This window comes from Mus caroli, unplaced genomic scaffold, assembly GCF_978045245.1.
Source record: "Mus caroli unplaced genomic scaffold, Mus_caroli_1 scaffold_18, whole genome shotgun sequence".
Lineage (NCBI taxonomy): Eukaryota > Metazoa > Chordata > Mammalia > Rodentia > Muridae > Mus > Mus caroli.
The window spans coordinates 6,143,512-6,158,707 of record NW_028227273.1 but is presented as its reverse complement, the minus strand read 5'-3'; the positions used below and the strand labels follow the sequence as shown (position 1 = coordinate 6,158,707).

The window sequence follows — 15,196 nt, the reverse complement described above, 5'->3', positions numbered from 1 at the left end:
GCCAATCCATGGCTGGTTGGGATTGAGATGGTTGCTTTGGGTTGGCATTCTGAGTGAAAATGTGGGCTTTTTAGCTCAGGAAATTCCCATCTGAAGTGTATTTGAATTTCCTCAGAAAAGTTACTTAGCTCATCTCAGAATGCTTCATGCATGTGAAATGTCTTTGTTCTGGGTGCTTCTTAAAAATACTTTTCCCAAAGCCATCACATTGTCTTGACTGGTTCTTGTCATCTAAATAGAGACTAGTGCTGTGAAGTTTGGGAGAGGACTAATGTCCTCATTAAACATTTGAGACCAAGCCTTGCCCTCCTCTTGAAGCTATGTTGATTTTAATAGCTGTAGCTGACCAATCCTGAGGGATCTACCAGGTCCTCCCCACAGAAACTTTGGGGATCTCCCTGTGATACTGGATCCTGAATTCTTCGAATCCTGGCAATTGGACAAGCTACTTTAATATCGTTTCCATTTACCAAGTTTTCTAAGGTCACAAAGACAATACCAGAGAAGGTGTTTAAAACAGAATCCCACTGCTGTGTGAATTCAGGGACCTCCTTAAAAGTCCTCGGTGGTTTCCATGGAAAGGCTGTCGGGAAAAGGAACACTGTGCGTAATGAAGAGGAAGGTGTCCTCTGAGCATCTGAGTGTGCAGCAGGCAAGAGTAGCTGGAATACAACAGGGTCCCCACTGGTGGCGTACATGGCAGCGGTGGCTTGGGTGAGGAGAGGCTAAGCAGTTTACAACCAGATATTAATACAAAAGGACTTTGCCAGAGAGAATCCTATGGAGATAAGTGCCCAGTGTATTCCAACAGGCCAGAAAGAAGAAAAGATTTGCAAACGCTGCAATCTCCTGAGTGATGCAGGGTCACAGAAGGGCAGGGACACGCCAAGGTAAAAGAGGAAGCAGTTTTCAGTTAACTGGAGTTGCCTTCAGAGAGTTTCATGTCTGTCCCCGGAAAGTGTCAAAATTTCCATGAGATTTCTTTCACCAGCTCAGCTACCCTACTAATTAAGGCCACACTGCTTCTTTCAAAGATGACATCATTTATAAACTGCGCTCAGAAAGCCGTTGTAGTGGTAGTAACTTTCCCAAGTGTGTTGTTTTCTGTGTGCCTCCACAGTTAGCTATGGCATTTCTGAGAGGGACTGTCCCCTCCAACCCCGCCCTCGCCCCCCAGAAGCTGGTGGTAGACACAAGGGACACAGCAACAGTGAAACTCAGCCTCTGTTGTTTTTTGGGTTTGTTTGTTTTTATTTAAACCTGGTGCTCTGGGCTAGAGAGGTGACTCTGTGGTTATGAGCACTGTGTTGCTCTCTGGTTCTCAGCCCCCACATTGGGAAGCTCACAACTGCTTGTAACTCCATCTCCAGGGAATCTGATGCCCTTTTCTGACCTCTTTGAACACATTCACGCCCACATACCCTTCCATGGACACATAAACACACAAAACAGAGTACTGGAGCACAAACACCAGGCTTTGTGTGGTAGGCAAGCACCACCCAGCCATGCCTACCCAGACCCCATAATGGAGGCGAGGGGCCTTCCTTCTTCTGTTTATTTGTTTAGTTCTGTTAGTGTTATGCTTTAAGCACAAGCACAATTAGAAATATTACCCAGAGAATGATATTATCCCAAGTGTGCCCGACTGTGTGGTATGAGGCGCCTGTGCCCTCTCTGGAGCTCCATGTCTTCCCTGAATCTGAGTGGTTGGACAAACAACCTGATTATCCTTACCATGCCACCAGGTTTTCCAAGGCCACAGAGACTACACAAGGGAAACGCTGCTGCTGCTGCTAGTGTGTGTGCGTGCGTGCGTGCGTGAGTGCGTATGTCTGTGTGTGTGTGTGTGTGTGTGTGTGTGTGTGTGTGTGTGTGTGTGTGTGTTGGGGGAAGAGGGTACACTGGAAACCAATTAAGGAAGAGACTTCCTCGTCCACATCCCTCATGCACTCTCCAAGATGCACGCCAGAGGCGCTGTGGTGTTCCCATCTTCGTACACCGCTCAGCCCATCACTCATTCACCTGGTCATCTGTGCACCAGATGAGCGTGGATTTCCTCGCCAACCCTCCTTCGCTGTGGACGCGGCTTCTCTCTGCCCTGGGCCTGACTGCAAAGAAAATGGAGGCCCTCGTAGATAGAGGCTTCCAAAAATAATTTGGTGAACTTCGTCCAAGCTTCCTTTTTAGGGACTACAGATTCGCCCAAGACAGCTGATTCCTGAGGGAACGTGTAATGTCCAATCTCACACCAGAAAAAAAATCTTTGGGGGATCTAGGTTGGAGAAACAAGCAAGAAGGGAGGATCCCGCAGGGAAAGAGGGGCGGGGACTGGAGGAGGGGCCCGGGCGGTGCACACCTCCCCCACCCCCACCCCGCCAGTCGCCCGGGCCCTCCTCCCACTTCTCCCTCCCTCCCCTCTTCCGTCCCCTTCCTCCCCTCTCCTCTTCCCTGTGTGGATGGCCTTGGCCAGAGACGGAGCCCCAGCCGCGCTGCCCGTGAGTGATAATAAGGAGCCCCTCTCCAGGGTGGGGTCGCTCCAATTCTCTGGAGTTTGAGGGCGGGGGTAGAGGGCGTCTCTTTTCTCAACTCCCGACTGGCGTCCAGAGCCGGCGAGGGGATGGGGCCCCGCCGGCTTCTCTCTGCCCTGGCCTGACTGCCAAGAAAGAAAAGTACAACTGTACAACTGCACGGGACAGTCAAGTTCGTGGGCAGAACGGGGCGGGGACTGTAGGAACGAACCCACGCGTGGTCACCGCCACCCAGACCTGGGCACCATCCGCTGTCAACCAGGGCAGAGCTCCTTCAGAACTCTGGATCCTCGCACCTACGACCCCCCACCCCCGACTCCTGCAGTCTTTCTGGCTCCTCCCACCTCTGGGTTCACCCCCATCCCCTCTTGCCCTCAGAGATGACCAGCCAGGACGAGCCTGCCAAGCCAAGGGGTCATGCACACTTTGCTCCAATATTTGTAGCAGGAATGACATGCGCCAGGTTTTGGCATGTGGACTTTGTGGATGCAGAAGGAGTTGAGACTATAGTCCTTTATAGGACATGATTATTTCTATGGTTTGGTAGCACCCATCCTAAATATCTAGTTATCTATGGTCTATCTATTTTCTTTCCAACTGTATGCCCCTCCCCAATGACAGCTAATCTAATTAGATGGCAAAGCTCATAAAGAAAAGCAGAATTCTAGCCCCCCCCCATTTTTGTTTTGTTTTGTTTTGTTTTTTTGTTCAGGGGGTGGTGAGATGGCTTAGGTGGTAAAGGTGATTGCTGCCAACCAAGCCTTGACAACTCGAGTTCAGTTCCTCGGGATCTAAATGGTACAGGGAGAAAACCCACTCCTGACACCGTTCTCCACATTCCACTCGTGGCACTCTCTATCCCTCCTCCACGGCCAACACTTAAACAAACACAAAACAAAACAAAAGTGACTAACAATAAATAAAAATGTGGTGCAGAGGCTGGAAAGTAAAGATTTCAATCTCCACTCCACTGTGTTAGTTTAGTTTAGTTTTTTAGACTCCTCTAAGTGGGCTGTTATAGCCTCCTCCTGGCTGAGGGCTTTAGTTTGCCCGATTTGCTTGGGCAAGAAAGCTGTTGTCACTCCCCTTAGCCTGCCCATCTGTGGGGCGCCCTGTAGCTGTTTTTCACTTTCTCTCCCCTAAGCAGGAGGTGCAGACAAGTGAGAGAGTGATGGAGGAGTCTGGAGCAGGAGGGCCACAGATAAAAAAGGCAGTGCACTTATTTTAGCCCCGTGGCTGTGGCTTCCACAGAGTTCTGACTGGGCTGGAGGGCTGTTTAGTTCATTTGTGTGGTTTTTATGTCGGGTTTTATTATGGCTGAATCAATGTTTCCATGACAGGCTTGGTCTCTGAGCTCTTCCAGGCAGCCTGCTGATCTCCATGGTGAAACTACACAGATAGAGTCTGGAGTCGTTTTTGTTGTCCTTCTGCCTGTGTTTTAGGGATTGAGTGAGGTTGGTTGTCTCTGCTCACCTCTCCCTAGGCATCCGAGCTGCTGGAGGCAGCAGGGCCTCAGCAGAGCTGCTCTGTGTGAGGGGAACTGCAAGGAGCACGGCACCTCACTGTGTGGGGAGCACACATTTCCTTGCTTGTTTAGGGTGTTTATGTGTGTGTGTGGGGGGTATGCATGTGCACACAACTGTGGAGGGTCTACCCTCTAGGAGGATGGTGTGTGTCCTGTTTATTCCCCTGAGACAGGGCTCACTGTTTTCCCAACAGACTGGCAAACTCTAGCAAGCATCCTGCCTGTCTCTGCCCAGGTATGCCTAGTTCTTGCCAAATTGATGTTTTATGTGGGTGCTGGGGATCTGCCTCCAGGGCCTTCAGTTAGCCCCTAACTGATCTGAGGAGCCTGAGTTACTACTCTCTGTACAAACAACATTGGGATCATAGCACACGCTGCAAACGGCACTTTGAGGCAGGTCAGGGTATAAATAAAGATTTAAAAGAAACTTCGGAGACTCATAACTGCTTTTAGTACACTGAGGATATGTGGCTGTCCTTGAGACATCTGCATCACTCCCTGACTTAGGGGCACAGCAGAAGACAGGGCAGATAGAAATGAAGAACTGAAGGATGGGAGGTGTGCTAAGAATACTTACATGAACTCAGTGGCAGTAAGGCTACCTGCACAAAGCTGGGCCCACTGAGGATCAGGGAGAGGCTCCCAAGTCTCTGTTCTTCCCTGACAAGCTTTGGATGATCAGTGATCTCTAGGGGATATTCCTCAGTAGGTTGACTAAGGGCACCCCCTACCCATGCTAAAACAAGCAATTGTGATAAAGTGCAATGGAACACACACACACACACACACACACACACATACCACACCACACACACACATACACACACATACCACACCACACACACACACATACCACACCCCCCCACACCACACCACACACACACACATACCACACACCCCCACACACATACCACCCCCCCACACACACATACAACACACACATACACATACCACACCACACACACACACATACCACACACACACACACATACCACACCACACACACACACATACCACACCACACCCCCCCCCCCCACACACACACCTAGAGAGGTACACTTGGGAAGAATGGCAGAGGGAGGAGAAGGGGTCAGAGGACGAGGAGGGGCATGATCAAAGTATATTTTCTATATGTAGGCATTGTGAAAGACTAAGTACAACAACAACAACAAAAGGATTGTAAAAACTGAATTCATTGAAAATGGGGGAGCTTGTTTTAAACAGGATGTGTCATGTCTGCCTAGTTTGACAGTCCCATGTTTGTATCAATCAGTTAAGGTTTTGTCAGTGGTCTTGTAACATCATAAAGTGTTGGGATATCCTTGATTTAAATGCAAGTCCTCAAGTGCTGAACTTGTATGCCCTCCTTCCCTAAACAAACAATGCAGCCTGATAAGAATCCCCAGTCGCTTCCTGTTACAGAGAGTTTCTAATCGTGAGTTTAATGCCCTGGAAGCCAACTTTATACTGCTTGGAAAACCCTGCCTACCTGGCAGTGTTCTGCGCCCATCATGGAATGAATCTAGTTAAACAGAGGAGTTCGCCACACATCCAGCAGCAAAGGCGAGCTTAGCGTGGGCTACACAGGAAGCTGGAGATATCAGAAGACCACAGAAGGGCCCCTGACCTCAGGATTGAACAGGTTGGATAGTGAGGTGGAGTCACATCTCCACACAGCCAGGAGAGAGTCAGCCACCTTCTGCCTGCGTCACATGGGTTAGAAACAGATAAGGTCTGTGACCTCCATCAAAAGGCAAGAAGGAAAGGGTTGTTCAAAGTAAGCTCACCCAGAGGAATGGTACATGGCCTTTAAATGCTACCCTGTACGGGATACTGAATTATACAGGAGATGCTCAGAGAGCAGGGGTGAATTTCAATGGCAAGCTATGAATTAGAAAGCAGTATCCTTTCACTCTGAAAAGACACCCGTGACAATTGAGATGCTATGCTTTGAAATGGTCTCGGGGATTAGAGCTGCTCTTGCTTTTCTTCCTGTTGGCCCAGGTTCCTCAGCTTTTGACAGTAAGGATAGCTAACATGCACCAAGTATTAAACACTCACGTGGAGTATTTCGTTTTAAAAGTCTTTGCGGGAAGAACTGTTATCATTTTCACTGTGGGATTCAGAAACCAGGATTAGAGGGGAACTGGCCCAGGGCTGTACAGGTGCCTTAGCGTGCGAGGCAAGTCTCAAACTTAGGTCAGCGATGAGAGTCTACACACTTCAATCTCTAACTATTCCTGAACATAAATTATCAATATTATTTTAGAAAAGTAGAAACGTTGCCTTGCTTCAATAGAGTCAAATATTTTGATTGCTTATAAAATGCCTCCACCTTCCAAATCCTTTTTCCCCCCCCACTGACCCTTTTCCTTGGAAGTTGTTGAGAATTGCTCCACACTTACAATTGTGAAACAACTCTACCCCATAAGATGTACCCAGAAATCTCTGGGAGCTTCCCAGCCAGACTGGAGTTCCTGGAACCCATGGGACTGGAGTAGCTGGGGTGCAGGGCTGGCATTTTGAAGCAGGCCAGGCAGATTGGAGCTGTCTGCCGGGGTGTGTGCTGCTCTTCAGGGCTGTGTCGGTGGGATGGGTAGAAAAACCTGGTTGTTGATGTTGAGTTCTGTGTAAACATGACAATGAAAACCTGGCTCCATGGGTGACCTCATGCATTGGCAAGTTGGCTAATTTAATGCAGATTGGGGGATATTTGGTGTGTATCTTAAGTTCAAATCCCATAGCACTTCCCTCTGTCTCAGGGAGGCAGGAACTGGAGGTCACTTTATTCTTTCCCTTTATGGTACCTACCTAAATGTCCTCAAATACATCTGCTGTGTCGTCATTGCCTCTACCCCCTGAGTGAACTCACTCAGGCCCCAAGGGATCTGACACCCTCCTTAGGCCTCCGTGGGCGCTGGTGCTCACACACACATATTCACACACATACACCATAAAGCAATAAATAGACGAATCTCAACAACAAAAAAAAAAATGAAGAAAAAGCAATATGATGGTCAAGGGCCCCTTCCTGAATTATCCTGATTAGACTGATATTTGAGATCTTGATTATATTTAAGAAATAAAAGATTTCTTTCTGGTTTCAGAGGTGGGATGTGACCCTTTGGACATTTTGCCTGGGCTCTCTAGTGGGAGCTGTGACCCTACAATTATCCGTGTTTTATCTTTTTTGTTTTGTTTTGTTTTGATTTTCGAGACAGGGTTCCTCTGTGTAGCCCTGGCTGTCCTGGAACTCACTTTGTAGACCAGGCTGGCCTCGAACTCAGAAATCTGCCTGCCTCTGCCTCCCGAGTGCTGGGATTAAAGGTGTGCGCCACCACGCCCGGCCTCGGTGTTTTATCTTTTATCCTTCTGCTGGAGGAAGCTCAAAGCCAACTGCAGTTGTAGGGCTTTCTGGGCCTTTCTGTTTGACAGCTAATGACACACACTCTTCCTTGCCTGCTCCTCTTCATGCTGCCTGTTTCTCCCTTAATTCTTCTCCTTCTCCTTCTCCTTCTCCTTCTCCTTCTCCTCCTCCTCCTCCTCCTCCTCCTCCTCCTCCTCCTCCTCCTCCTCCTCCTCTTCCTCCTCCTCCTCCTCCTCCTCCTCCTTCTTCTTCTTCTTCTTCTTCTTCTTCTTCTTCTTCTTCTTCTTCTTTTTTTTGACAGAGTTTCTCTGTGTAGTCCTGACTGTCCTGGAACTCACTCTGTAGACCAGGCTGGCCTTGAACTCACAGCCTGCCTCTGCTTCCCAAGGGCTGGGACTAAAGGTGTGTACTGCCATCTCCCAGCTGAGTTCAGTTTTCCCCATCAGTATTTCCATTTTCATAGTTGAGTAACCTTAGTTTTTTTTTCTCTGTCTCCCATACTTAAGATAAAAATAACAGCTCCACCTAAAGTATTATTGAGGAGATAATACACAATAGAAAGAGAACAGCCCTGGATATGCCAGAAAGTACAAAACAATTGCTGTTACTATTACTCTCGTGGGTTTAAAGGATTTATTGACCGCTTTGTTTGTTTTTTTAGCTTATATAAATCAATTTTTGTCTACTTGCGTGCACACAGACATAGAAATTTCTGCTGAGAGTTTTACTAAAACTACATTTAATTTACACAGATGACTTTCCTGCATCTCTGGGAGTTGAACCCAGACGTCACACAAGCTACAGCTGAGTTTTGTCGGTAGCCCTTTTTGTTTATTTTGAGACCAGGTCTCACTAAGTTTCCCAGCTTAGCCTGTATGTAGCCCATGCAGGCCTTAAATTTGTAATCTTCCTGCCTTAAAATCTCCTTGGTGGATGGGATTATAGGCTCGCACCACAGACCTGGTTTATACTGACATCTTAACAAGATTAGATCTTGAGACTTCCCATATCCTTAAAAAAGATTTATCACCACCATCTTCATTATCATTATTACCATTGTGTGTGTGTGTGTCAGCGCGCGCGTGTGTGCGCGCGTGTGCCCCCGAGCGTGCGTTGGAGGTCCTGTGTGTCATAGCACAAATGTGTTGCTTGGAAGGTAACTTGTAGAGTTGGGTCTTTCTTTCTCCCTTTACAGGGTTCCGGAAATAGAGGTCAGACTGTCAGGCTAAGTTCCTTTATGAGCTGAGCCATCTCTCTGGGTCTTTCCTATCACTTTTTATCTAGGTGAATGATAACTAGCGATTTGTAGCGGTGAGTTTGGGCTACACTGCTTTGGCGCCTGCCGGATCACACATGCGCAGTCGCCCAGGAGCTATCTGGATTCAGGAATGGAAGACACACACACACCCCGATACACCCCGACACATACACACACACACACACACACACACACACACACACACACACAAGTTAATTTTAAAATGCCTTGGCTATCTCGAAGGCTGGGCATTCCTAAACCTTCCTGTGCTACCCCAGATTCAATTGGGGGAGTGGCCTGTGGCCACTTACCTGAATTTCTACAAGGCTCATTGACTCTATAGCCTGCAGCTCTATTCCCATCTTCCACCACATCAGGGCGATCGATCATCTGACTCCTACCCACTGTGTCCTAGCCTGCGCAACTCTAACGGCCCCGCCCCATCTCTCTTCGTCCAGCCATTGAGCACTGGCATTTTTATTGATCCGATCAACAACCAAATGAGGACAAGGACGGTTGTCAGCGTTTAGACACAGATTCCCGATCGAATCAAACAATTAAAACCAATCTCCAACAGCAATTTCTATTACAGATGTCATATGTAACTTTCATAGTCATTATTTCCTTTATATTTTGTCCATATTTTCAGTAACATCCTATTTGCCATTGTATTTTCTAATTTTCTGGGTAATAGAAATATTACTCGTTTAGATTTTTTAATTCTTTTATTCATTATACTATCTGATCTCTTTATTAGTTTGGATATTTCTGTGAATTTCTATGTAGTCAGAAACCAACAATAATTTGCCTCTTGTATCCCTTGAGATGTCTGTGTTTCTTCCTTGTCATATTAACTTAGTAGAGCCACAAGTATAACATCCTACAGTGGTGTGGAGGCGTCTTGTGCTGTCTTGTATTCACTTTTTTCTTTCTTTCTTTTTGGTTGTTGGTTTTGGATTTTTGGAGACACAGTTTCTCTGTGTAGCTCTGGTTGTGCTACAACTCACTCTGTAGACCAGGCTGGTCTCTAAGTGATCTTCCTGCCTCTGCCTCCTGAGTGCTGGGACTAAAGGTATGAGTAGCCCACCACCCTGCTTCAATGTGTTCTTTTAAAGATCCAGTAAGTACAAAGGTTGGTCAATGGATTAGTAGATTGTCTCTATTTTTTTGTTTTGTTTTGTTTTTTCCTTTTTTTCTTTTTCTTCTATTTCTTGATTGTCTCTATTAAATTAAAGACTTCCTTACATTCTTAATGCTTTCTAGCAAGTTGTATAATTGACTTATTTTATATGTTTTTAAATGCCTTCTATGCAGATTATATGAGATGAGCACATTTCCTTTTTGATATAATATAATATAATAAATAAAATGAGTTAGTATTTTTAAATGTATCAACATGTGTACATATACATAGATATTTAATATTTGATTCTGTAGCCTATCATTTGCTGATATTTTATTTAGGATTTTCTGCAAGTGAAATTGTTTTAAAATTTCCTTTGGCTGGGCATGGACACCTTTAGTCCCAGCACGTTGGAGGCAGAGGCTGAAGGATCTCTAAGTTTGGGGCCAGTCTGGTCTACAAAGTAGGTTACAAAAAATCCAAGATCACATAGCCATGTAGTGAAATCTTGTCTCAAAAAAACTTCTTGTTATTTTGTATCTAGTTTAAATTGTTTTAATTAAATAAGTTGGATAGCTTTTCTCATTTATATATTATAAAAATACATATGTATATATGTATTTTTTCTTGAACAATTTATAAGATATAAAGATTATATGTTCTTTTAAAAAATTGGTAAAAATGCCAGGTGGTAGTGGTGCACACCTTTAATTCCAGCACTTGGGAAGCAAGGCAGATGGATCTCTATGAGTTTGGTCTATAGAGCAAGTTCCAGGACAGCCAAGGCTTACACAAAAAAAACCCTGTGGTTCAAAATCAAAACCAAATCAAGCTCTCATACCAAAAAAAAAAAAAAAAAAAGGTAAAACCACTTAGATCACCTATGCAGAGCACATGCGTCAGGTTTTTGACACCTCATGTTCTCTCTGTCTCTCTCTTCTCTCTCTTTTTCTCTGTCTCTCTGTCTCTCTCTGTGTCTCTGTCTCTTTCTCCCTCTGTCTCTCTCTGTGTCTCTCTGTCTCTGTCTCTTTCTCTCTCTCTCTCTGCTTCTCTCTGTCTCTGTCTCTCTGCTTTTCTCTGTCTCTCTGTCTCTGTTTCTCTCTCTCTCTGCCTCTCTTCCTCCCTCAACCCCTTTCTGATACAAGGTCTCATGTGTTCTACAGTGGCCTTGAACCTAGTATATAACTCAGGTTGTCTTTGAGCTCCTGATCTTCCTACCTGCATCTCTCAGGTACTGGGGTTATGGATGTGAGTTACCATGTCCTGAACTGACAATTAATTATTAGGAGTGATTAATGATTAATTTGATTTTCCCTTTTTTCTTGATTCAGTTTTGATTATTATTAAGATGATTTACTTAGGTGTTTTCAGATTTACTCTTTTTTTTAAATAAATTAATTTTTAGTTTGTGAGTATGTTTGCTTTGCCTTTGAAGAGCAGAAGATGTCATCTGATCCACTGATTCTGGCATTATGTAGACTGTAGTGAGCCAAACCTGCGACCTCTGCAAGAGCAGCAAGTGCCCTTAACTGCTGAGCCATCTGTGCAGCCTGTGTTCCGAGTTCTAAGATTTATTGCCATAAAGCTATTTACAGTTTCCTTTTATAGCCTTATAGACATTGACTGTAGCTTAATGTTCTTCTTTATGTACTCAATATTGTTAATTTGTGCCAACGATTTCATTTCAAATAATATAGAATTTACTGAACACTTTTCAAATCAATATTATCAATCTATCTATCTATCTATCTATCTATCTATCTATCTATCCACACACACACACAAACACATATCTTGGTTGATATTTGCTACAGCCTAGGATGGCTTTGAACTTATGGCAGTCCTCCTGCCTCAGACTTTTGAGTGCTGGGATTATAGTTTGGTGACATCATGCGCCACTTAATTTTTATACCGTAGTTCACAGAGTAAAATGTTTCTTTATATTTCATGTATCATGTTGGTTGCTTTTCCCATTGCCCCCACTCAGCTCTATGACTGCCTTCCCTGCTGTACCTTTTGCCTCCATGCCCTCCCCTCCACTGTCATATCATACCCTTCTATTCTATCACTGTCATTTCATACCCTTCTATTCTATCACTGTCACATCTTACCCTTCTACTCTATCACTATCACACTATCACCCTTTTATTTTATCACTGTCACATCATACCCCCTATTCTCTCTGTCTTACGCTGTAAAGGCTCCTTCCTATCTCACAGGCCTGGCATTTATGCACATTTCTTCACCTAATACATGCATATAACAATATGTGTATCATGGATGAGAGGGACTGACACCATTTGTCTTTTAGAGCCTGAATTAGTTCACTTTTTCACTACCCATTTTTATGCAAATTTTACTTCTTTAGTTCCTTATTTTTCTTTTCCTCTCTCTCTCTCTCTCTTTTTCTTTTTCCACAAGTGAACAAAACTGTATTGCATGTATGTACTACATTTTCACTACTCATTCACCCGTCTCTCTCTCTCTCTCTCTCTCTCTCTCTCTCTCTCTCTCTTTTTCTTTTTCCACAAGTGAACAAAACTGTATTGCATGTATGTACTATATTTTCACTACTCATTCACCCGTTGCTGGCCATCTGGGCTGAATCCAGTTCCTATCTGTTAGGAACGGAGCAAGAGTGAGCATGACAGTCAAATATCTCTGTAGTAGGATATAAAGTACCTTTTGAAATATACCCAGGAGCTGGCCTAGCTAGGGTATATGATATTTATATTTTTAGTGTTTTGAGCCATCTCTGCCCTGACTTCTGAAGTGGCTTTCTATGGAGCTTATGTTCCTCTCCCCTCAGCTCACCAGCCTTTGTTACTGGTTTCTCAATCATAGCTAATCCAAGTGGGAAGAGACAGAAACTCAAAGTCGTTTTTATTTGCATTTTCTGATGGCTTCAGGTGTTCAATACTTTCTTTTTTTTTTTTTGGTTTTTCGAGACAGGGTTTCTCTGTATAGTCCTGGCTGTCCTGGAACTCACTTTGTAGACCAGGCTGGCCTCGAACTCAGAAATCCACCTGCCTCTGCCTCCCGAGTGCTGGGATTAAAGGCGTGCGCCACCACGCCCAGCTGTTCAATACTTTCTTAATCGAATTAAAACCACATTGATTAATTGATTGATTTTGTGTGTGTGTGTGTGTGTGTGTGTGTGGGTGTGGGTGCGCATGCGCGCACTTGTTATTGGTTCTTTGCTTTTAGAACGTGGGTTCTAGGGATTGGATTCAGGTTTTCAGGTTTGTTTTTGGTTTTTGTTGTTGTTGTTGTGCTTTTCCACCTTTCAGAAAACCAAAGCTAGGTTTGGCACCCCCCCTCTTCTACCACAGCCATAATTTAAATAACTGGGAGACAGAATTGGAGGGGACAGAACAGGGGTGGGAAGGAGGGAGAAGAGTGCCACAGTGCCCACCTCTTGTCCAACTTTTTCTTGACTGTCAGCTTGTTACCTCGCTTCCCTGCATGTTTCTTGGCTGTGGACCTCAACTCCTCCTCGGAGCAGCAGTCATAGCATCTGTGGAGGAGGCTGCAGCTCCAGGCCAGGTTCCCTGTAGCCTCAGCCCCCTGACTTCTGGTTCCACCTGCATGCACGCATCCATGGATCTTTGTAAGCAGACTGGGCCAGCAGCATCCTCCTTCATAGTTTTCTAAAACCAGGCGGGCAGCTTCCTGGTTGAGTGCAGACTTTGGGTTAGGGTGGATTAGCACGCCCTTGATGCTCACCGTCATGGGCTGCGTGCCCAACATAACCGTTCAGTCCCTTGTGAGCACCTTGGCACAGAGCTGGCTGTTGGCACCCTCATTTGGTAGATCTTAGTTAGGAGATACCTCTTGGGTGGGTGGAGAGGCAGGGAAGTCCTTACCCAGTAGGAACTAAGTGGGGAACAGACCCAGACATAGGGGATCCCCGTGGGGCCCTCTATGGTGACCTGCAGGTTGGTGAGCTCCTCCGCAATGGGGAGACTTTATTGTCATCAGGTGGGTCCTCTGCCCGTGCTGTCCCCTCCTTGTACACTAGGTAGATGACGAGGCAGATACTTTATGTCGGAGTTCATGACGTCAACAGACTGGAGACATGGAAGTAGAAAGGTGTCTTTTTCTGTTTAGCCTATGACACTTTAAAAATATTTGCTGGCCATTTGTATCTCCTCTTTTGAGATGAGAACTGTTTAGCTCATTGGTCCATTTATTGATTGGTAGTTTTTCTTTTCATTTTTTGATTTTGGTGTTTAGTTTTTGTAGTTCTTTGTGAGTTCTGTGTATTAGTGTTTGTGTATTCTGTGTACTTAAGTTCTTGCCGGAACCACAGGTAGCAACAATTTTTTCTTATTCTGCAGGGTGTCTGCTCGCTGTGCTGATAAAAGTATATTTTGTTGTCCAGGACCATTTTAGCTTCATGGAACCTCATTTTTTAATGCTCGGGGCCGTTTCTTGTGCTGTTGGGGTTCCTCCATAATAATGGGTCTCTGTTGAGAAGAGTTTTGCCAAAACTGTGTCCTAGGTGTTTTTCCATAGCTGTATTTACTTCTAGATTTATGTGTTTATTATTTATGTATATCTGGTATGTTTTTGTGAATGTATGACACATATGTTCAGGCACCCATAGAGGGCAGAAATGGGTTGCAGATCCCATGGAGCTAGAGTTACGGATAGTTGTGAGCCACCATATGGGGGGTAGGCAACAAGTGTGAATCTTTTGTGAGAGCAGTACGTGTTCTTAACTGTCAAACCATCTCACCACCCCACCCTCTTCTTAATCTTAAGGAAATCCGATTTGCAACTGTCCTCTGTCTTCTCCACCTCCACTTCAGGTCTAAGTCACAAGGGAAGACAAGTAGACTTTGGAGTTAAGCAGAACTCGACTACAAAGCAAGCTTTGCCACCAACTAGACGAGCATCGTTGGGCAAATCCTTTAACATCTTTTTCGGCTTCCTCTGTAAAGAGCAGTAAAAAGAAAGCCTACCCCAATAAGTGTATCGCAATCCAAATGACAAGACAGGAAATGTTACGCACTGGGCATATGTTCAGATCCACAAACAGCAGATGCCTCCTGGCGTTCCCTCTGTGGAGATGCTCTCAACGGGGGGGGGGGGGGGGGGGGGGGGGGGGGCTGTGCTTCCTGAGGGTGTAATCAGAGAGGCCATGGTCACGCCCCCAAAGAGTAATCAATTGAGAATGCTCTTAGATGAGTTTCTTAAGATTTTGATGGGACCATTTGGCATCTCTCAGCATTTAACTGGTGGGCTTTTCTGCAGGGCGATTGTGGTCACCAGAAAATCCCGTCCTTGTAAATGGAATCACTTCTTTGCTTTATCTGTCTGTGTGGTTGTCTTCTAAGGAAACAAACCCTTAACTTTACTTGTTATTCATGTTTACGTTTTAAATGCACTA

The 15,196-nt window shown here is 45.2% G+C and overlaps 1 protein-coding gene across 1 annotated transcript in view; it reads left to right on the top strand.

Annotated features, from left to right (window-relative positions):
• The first annotated feature begins 2,395 nt into the window (after positions 1-2,395).
• The window catches only part of Ston1 (stonin 1), a 46,930-nt gene continuing 34,129 nt past the window's right edge, over positions 2,396-15,196 (top strand). The window contains 1 exon segment of the mRNA XM_021149155.3: positions 2,396-2,495. The gene's annotated coding sequence lies outside the window, so the exon portion shown is untranslated.